Raw genomic sequence first — 7,361 nt, 5'->3', positions numbered from 1 at the left:
TCCTCAAGTTAGGATCAAAAACACTTCTAGACATCATACAAGTAACAAAACATTTCCACACATCCTCAGCAGACTGTAACCAATAGAGCAAATAATAGACTGAATCATATCAGATCCTTTTTCTGATCCTGTCCCCACTGCTTTTCCTCAGACTGACATATACGCGACTTTGCAGTGTCTAACTCGTGTATACACGCGACTTCCCTTTAAGGAACTTGCGTATGAGATTCAGAACACTGAAGTTTTACACTTTCAGCTCCCCCTGAGTCTGATATGTCTGTGTTGTGCTGTGTCTCAGTACATTGTGCTGACTGTACTTCCTTCTTCCTCCATATCTTCAAGTGTGATGAGGTTTTCTCCTTTTGGTGTGATGTCCATCCTTTGTTCCTGCATTCCTTTGCTATATGTCCAGGCTTGTTACATGTATAACATCTTACATGTTTCATATTCCTCCTGTAGCAATCAGCAGCTTTGTGACCATACATATTGCAAGCAAAGCAATATCCATTAAAGTACCTTGATTGAGATGACCTGTCCGCATAATAGTCTTGAACTCTTCTTCTTCTACATCTAGCTGCAACATGTCCAAGATTATGACATACATAACATTCAACATTATTCATAGGAGGAGTAAAAGATTTTCTTTGAAGACTTTCTTTCCTTGGTTGATGATGAGATTGACCTTTCATCTCCTTGTTGATCATTTTGGATTTCTCTTTAGAGTTCCTTGCCTCACCTTGTGAACTAGATTCACCTTCAACAGATTCATGGAAACCAAGACCAGTCTTGATAGCAGGAGACCTTTGACTACTAAGAATATCATCCAAGGCTTTAGTACTATCTTGAAATCTCAAAAGTTTATCCTTTTCTTCTAATTTACCTTTCAAGATATTTACCTCAACTTGAAGTTGTTCCTCCTTTTCTAGACATTGCTTCTTCATGTCTTCTCCATCTTTCCTTCCTTCTTCCAACTGATGCCCTAATTTGAGAATCTCCTTTTCTTGTTCTTCATTCAGATCCTGCTGCATTTGACGAACTCGGAAGGCACATTCTAGTTGAGATTTTAAGCTGGTGACTTCGTTTTCTTGTTTTGCAATAGCTTGGAGTAGATCTGTATTATGCTTCTTTGATTCTTCAAGATCTCCTTTTAGTGAGGGGATTGTAGCTTCAAGATTTTCATAATAACTGGATCGATCTCTGAGCTCCTTGATTGTTGTGTCCTTTTTAATGACTTCATTTCTTAGTGATGTTACTTCATCCAACAACTTTTGATATTTGTCCTTAAATAGCTTCCTTATCTTGCTTCCTCTCTCATGACAAGCTTTTAGCTCGGCATTCATCCTTTCAAAAGCACGGTTCCTTTTGTCCAACAGATCTTGATGGATTCTAATTTTGTCTGTAAGACTTTTAAATTCTGCCCCTATCTCATTTCTTTCTTGTTCACCCATAAGAGCTAATTCAGTAGTTTCGCTATCACTTTCATCTCTTTCACAAGGAAATATAGCTGGAACATCAGAGGATAACACATTCATACCTGATAATGATTCTGAATCTGAAGAGCTTCTTATGCCTAATCCCCAATCGACTCTCCCACTGTCATAGTCCTTCTGAGATGTCTTCTTCTTCTTATGAGCTTTCTTCTTAAGTTTCTTTCCCATTGTTCCACGGATCTCCTTCAAGCGATCAAGCTTCTCTTAAAGCACCTGCTCTGATACCAATTGTTGGAAATAATACTGAGAGGGGGGGGGTGAATCAGTATTATCAGATCATTAAAACTTTTTCAATGCTCAAAACATACACGCTACTTCAGTTAAGTGAACCGGCGTGTACACGCGACTGTGTCTAAAGCAACTAGCGTATATCCAGAAATCTTATGATTCAGTTAGCTTATCTTCAATAAATGCATCAGAACATTATTAACCATATTAACAGTAAACAGGTGCAGTATAACAGAACAGATCATCACACAAAAGCCACACACATGAACACAAAGATATAAGGTGGAAACCCAATGTGGGTGAAAACCACCTGCTGCAAGTCATCTCAATCTTCTTCTTAATAAGAAAATCCTTTTACAATATTTGTACTGGTGCAGTCTTATACCAGTATGGGAGCTACAACCCCCTTTGCTCTTGTACTAGCCGATCCATTTACTAGTATGCAGGCTGCTACCTGCAACAATGCTCCAAAGATCTCCCTTAGCTTTTGTACTAGCTTAGATACTAGTACGTAGGTGCTTGCCTACAATCTTCTCACCTCCAGGTACCACGTTTCATCAATTTTCAGACTGGATACACTGAAGCACAACACATAATCTGAAAGGCCACTTTTCATCCAATTTTCATACTGGACCCATAACTATCATTGAAGCTCAAAACAATCATCAAACCCTGAATCACTGAAACCCTGTTAACAACAGTCACCAGAACACAGAGCAGACACAGAACTCTGTAATAACCATCAGATCCATCTGCAACTTCAAATATCAAGCTTTACAATGTATACGCTACTTCGATGAATCAAACCCGCGTTTATACGCGCTTTTGCCAAAGACAACCCGCGTACAGATCTAAAAATAATTTCTCATAACTTGCAGCTGTACCAGACATCAGTCATACTCATAACACTTATAGAACAATACATGCGTCAGTATGTAGATCTAGAATAAGCATCTTAAAGATAGTTCATTTCAAACCATTTGATCCCGATCTCTCCTTAGATCTTGTTCTCCATCAACCGGTGAGATCTCTCCTTAGCTCAGATCAAGCAATGCATCATCAACCCATAACCCTGCATACTGGATCTAATACTTCATCAGATATTCAAGACATTTCAGATACACTTGCCTAATGATTTCCTTCTCCTTATATAGCCTTAGGCCTTGTTCAATACCAAGGGCCAAGACCATAGAAATCCAATACCATCAACTTCAAAACTAGGGATTAACACGTCCGTCGAGACACCAAGGTCCGAAACCATAGGCACAACTTCCAAGGAATAACCGCCGTGGACCAAAGATAAGTTTTCCACATACACGCGCTTTTACTGAAGCTAACCTGCTTGTACACGCGACTTGGTATATAGCGAACCTGCGTATACGCGACTTGGTATATAGTGAACCTGCTTGTATACGCGACTTGGTATATAGTGAACCAGCGTGTATATATTTTTCTTCATACTTGTAGACTGATCATCAATTCCTTGCTGCTATCCTTCTGCACTATGATTTGTCATCAGTGTGATTTGCCATCAAGGACAACACTTGTCTCATAATGCCAACAGCTGCTTCAACACATGCAACTCCTTCTTTGTTCCATCTTCTGCCTTCGCATGATCTTCATGTCGCGCCCTCACTTCATAGCCTGAGTCCCCAAAGTTTCTTTCGTTATCAGTGGATCTGCTTGATCTTGCAACTTTTCTCTGCCTCTATGTTGTCAACAACCTTCCTCTTGCATTCGCTGCATTCAGTATGCTGCCTTCAGCTGCTGCTCGTCGTGATGCAACTGCTTGATGTCCTTGTCCATGAACAACTTGATGTCTTCGTGAGTAGGTAAGCCCATGGACACTTGATCGACTGCATCCCCAAGCATGCTCTAAATGGTGTCTTCATCTCTGCTTTCTTGGAAACCATTGTACCTGTACTGCTGAGAGGCATATGAACACCTGTGATACCTAGAGACATGGAAACACTCATAGAAAGCAATCTGTCAGTTGAAAACCAAAATGAACATGAGAACTGACTTCCAACATACTTGGGTGAATGATCATGAAGGTTGCGCAATTTCGGCCGGGAGGTTGGGAGACTGACTGTCAAGACTGCATAAGGCACAGTCTGGGCTATTGAGAGACCGACTCATTGCTGGAACTGTGCAATGCACAGTCCAATTAGGTAGTTGGCTGCTGGGATTGCACAATGAGAAATCCCAACTGGAAGGATTGCTGGCCTAGGGGCAGATTTGCGCAAATTTTTGGACCAAGCAGCCATTGACCTCCAAAAATGTGTAATTCAGTCCAAGAGGCCATTGTTGGGCTAGAATGCACAAATATGGAGAGGAAGGTGAGCCTTCCTTCTCCAAATTGCACAATGCAGCCTTGGTGAAGGCAAAGACTGGGCCAAGGTTGGCCCAACACGCCGACAGGCAACTGAAAGTAAGTAAGTCGATGAAATACATGATGACACTAAGTGATAGCAGAAGTGATAAACAGTGCATGAAAAACATGAATGGAAGATTGATCAAATAGATCAACATGCATGTGGGTGAGGCATTTCGCTGGTTGGGCGAAGGTCTGTGCAAAATAGTTTCATGCATGCGAAAACAATGAGATAGCAACGAAAATTGAAATAGAGCTAGGACAAGCTAGAATATATGTAAACGATAACATGTGTTCAAAGAAATCAAGCAAACAACACTCACACAAGCGAATACACAAAAAGTGACAGAAATGTAGCACAAGGCATGGGAAGCGAGCTTGCCCCAAAACAGTTGAGTTGAATGTGTCGACTACTCCTAGATGTGATGTGGGATGCCAGAGATACAATGTTGATGTGAAGAATGAGCTATGCAGCATCTGGTTGATGAGTTTTGATAACATCGAGGTTGTGACGCACATGCCACAAATCTAGGAGAAGCAACACTTGGAGGAAGGTTCTGAATTGTTCCTTGCATGTAACCTCCAACTGCTAAACATAGATCCCTGAAACAAGGGATACCTTTGCATGCTGCCTTGGGAGAAGCAACCCATGTGTGCAAGTCTGTTTTTCTCAGTCCTGGAGGGAACCTGTCAACTCAACTACTCATGCAAGAGATTGCTTGACTGTTGGAGAAAAAATGTGCATTCCTGACTGTAAACTGGGCTGATTGCCCAAGGGGATTGTGTAATTTCTGGGCCCAACAACTAACTGTTTCCTAGATTTGCTCAAATCTTGGGCTAAACTGCCTGTTGATGGGAAAAATTGTGCAAATCCTGTTGGGAGGGTTGGCTGGCGGGATTGCGCAATCCTGCAGCCCAGCAGGCTGTCAAAGGGAATTGCACAATTCCTAGAGGGAAAGGTTGGTTTCCCTCCAGAAATGCACAAATTTCACTGGGAAGGTGCTTAGCCTGTAGCTGGACCAAGTCCGGATGAGCAGTTTGTGAAGGGAAAAGATCAAACTATGATCAACAGGCTGCCTTTGAGCAAGAAAGACACTAAAACTTGAGGACTTGACGAAGCAAGGAAAGCTGCTTTGAAGGTTGGTAGGGAGGCTCCAAAACAGGCTAAGGCAAAATTTGGGAGGGTGGTTGTAGCCGCTACAACACTTGGCGACACACTGGTAGAACTCCAGCTCTTTGAATGGACCTTGTTCGTGAAAACGAGTCTAACACCTCCGGAAGTATTGTTCAGTTCTTAGCTCATCTTGGCTTCACACTAGCTTCATGTAAAATGTATCAACTGTTAGACTCTTGGTCGATTGACACACATTCTAAGTCAAGGCAACTCAGTTGTTTCGATTTGGGTTGAGTGGTATATAAGTGCACAAGCAGTATAGTCGCCAGAGTCTAAGTTTCATCTCTAGTGTTGGTCCACTGCCAGTAGGCCTGGACAGTACCCCAGTGGAGTCACATAGGAACACAATCATGGCTCTGCTGCCAGTGAGCTTGGTCAATACTCGGCGGAGTTACTTGCATCACCTCCCTACGCAGGAATCCTTTCTCTTCTTTCGCTTTATTCATTTTTCGTTTTGAATTTTTTTTTACTTTTCATTTTTTTCATTTTTTTCACTGTGCATAACACTTATTCATTTCAGAGGCGGAAGAGGGATCCTGACTTATTGAGAGCATAAGAGGTTGTTCTAGCAGAGAATTAGTTTATTATATCTCTGACGTGCCTGTTAAGGTTTTCCCCCTCACCTTACTCTACTTGACTGAGCTGACAAGGGTTAACCCAAAAACAATCAACTAGAGAAGGTGACACTAGTTAGCGCGCAAGTGTTATGTTTACACCAAGGTTCACTATGAACAATACATATTTTCCTTCGACATATCATGGACTAAGAGTAACAAGTTCATCATACAAAGGCAAGATGACATATAACCAAGTAGTGATAGTTGTACAAACCCTCTTGTACTTTACCCAGCTCGTTTCATGAGTCACACATGGTTTCATGCAAAACTAACCTATGAACGAAACAAGTGAACAAACTAACAATCAACAAAGCAAAGCAAGAGCAGAAGAAAAAATGAAAGCGAAGCAAGTAAACAAACAAGCAAGTAGACAAACAAGCAATCAAAACATGAAATCAAACAAGCATGCAAGCAAACGAATGAAAGAAAACACTACTCCTACTCCTACACTAATGGTGCATGGCCCTGATCACATGAAGTGATACTTCCAATGCAACCATCGGCACATTGGTAGCCCCATGTGGGTGGAGGCTTGGTCCGAGAGTAACCCAATTGTGCGGACCAACATACAAGAAATATATGACAGTGAAGACAGCCACACTTCAGATTCACGTGGAGCCCTTCGTTGTTGTAACAGTTCTCGGTCAAGATGGTCTGGATAAAAATGATGGAACATGTCTTCAATAAGATCACAGAAACCCTCACATGAGTGCACGGTGTCAGTAGGTAGGCTGAGCACCCAACAAAATGGGGATTCGTGAAGTGTGAATGAAAGCAACAAACCAACCTGTTCGTCAATAAAATCATCTTCCTCATAAATCATGGAAAGGATGTTATGTAAGTGCTCAGGCCAGGCCACTTCGCCTTCACCATCGTACGTGTGAGTGGACAAGAGATTGAAAAGCTTCCCTAAGATGGAGACATCTTCACGATTCAAAAAACACCTCGGGGGAAGAAGAATGCAAGATTCCATGAAAGATATGCAAAGGTTCAAAACTGGATGAGAGGACACTGCTTGTCATCAGGACCTGCTTCTAACACCAAAAATGTTGACGGTGCTAGACCAACCAACATGTCAAGGGGATCTCCCCGATAAGAAGTCCCAATTAGACCTCAGAACGTTTGGTGTAGGAGTCCCAGTAGTGGGTCGTAAGGTAATGCCTTGATCACGATGTCGCACAGAGGCAAGTAAGATAACTCTGTCAGTAGCAAGGGTGTGACTGATGCAGTGAGTCAAGGAATGAGTATGAGAGGTTCCAACACTTCAAAGGGAGAGGAAGGTGAAGGTGAGTTCTAGGTTGAAAGGGATCAGTCCCAACTCGGCTAGGAACACACAACACAAAGGACATGCACAGCTTCCGGCAGACTAGTCGAAACAGATGCGACAGTCCCAACATACAAGATAAGATAACACGAACAACACTCATGGATCAGTCCAAGGCAAGTGTGATGGTTGATATAACAAGGTTCAGAGAAAG

Source organism: Pinus tabuliformis, chromosome 4_2, assembly GCF_031772625.1.
Source record: "Pinus tabuliformis cultivar Carrire ecotype Pingquan chromosome 4_2, CPIR1, whole genome shotgun sequence".
NCBI lineage: Eukaryota > Viridiplantae > Streptophyta > Pinopsida > Pinales > Pinaceae > Pinus > Pinus tabuliformis.
The sequence above is the reverse complement of the archived record's forward strand: the minus strand, read 5'-3'. Positions refer to the sequence as shown.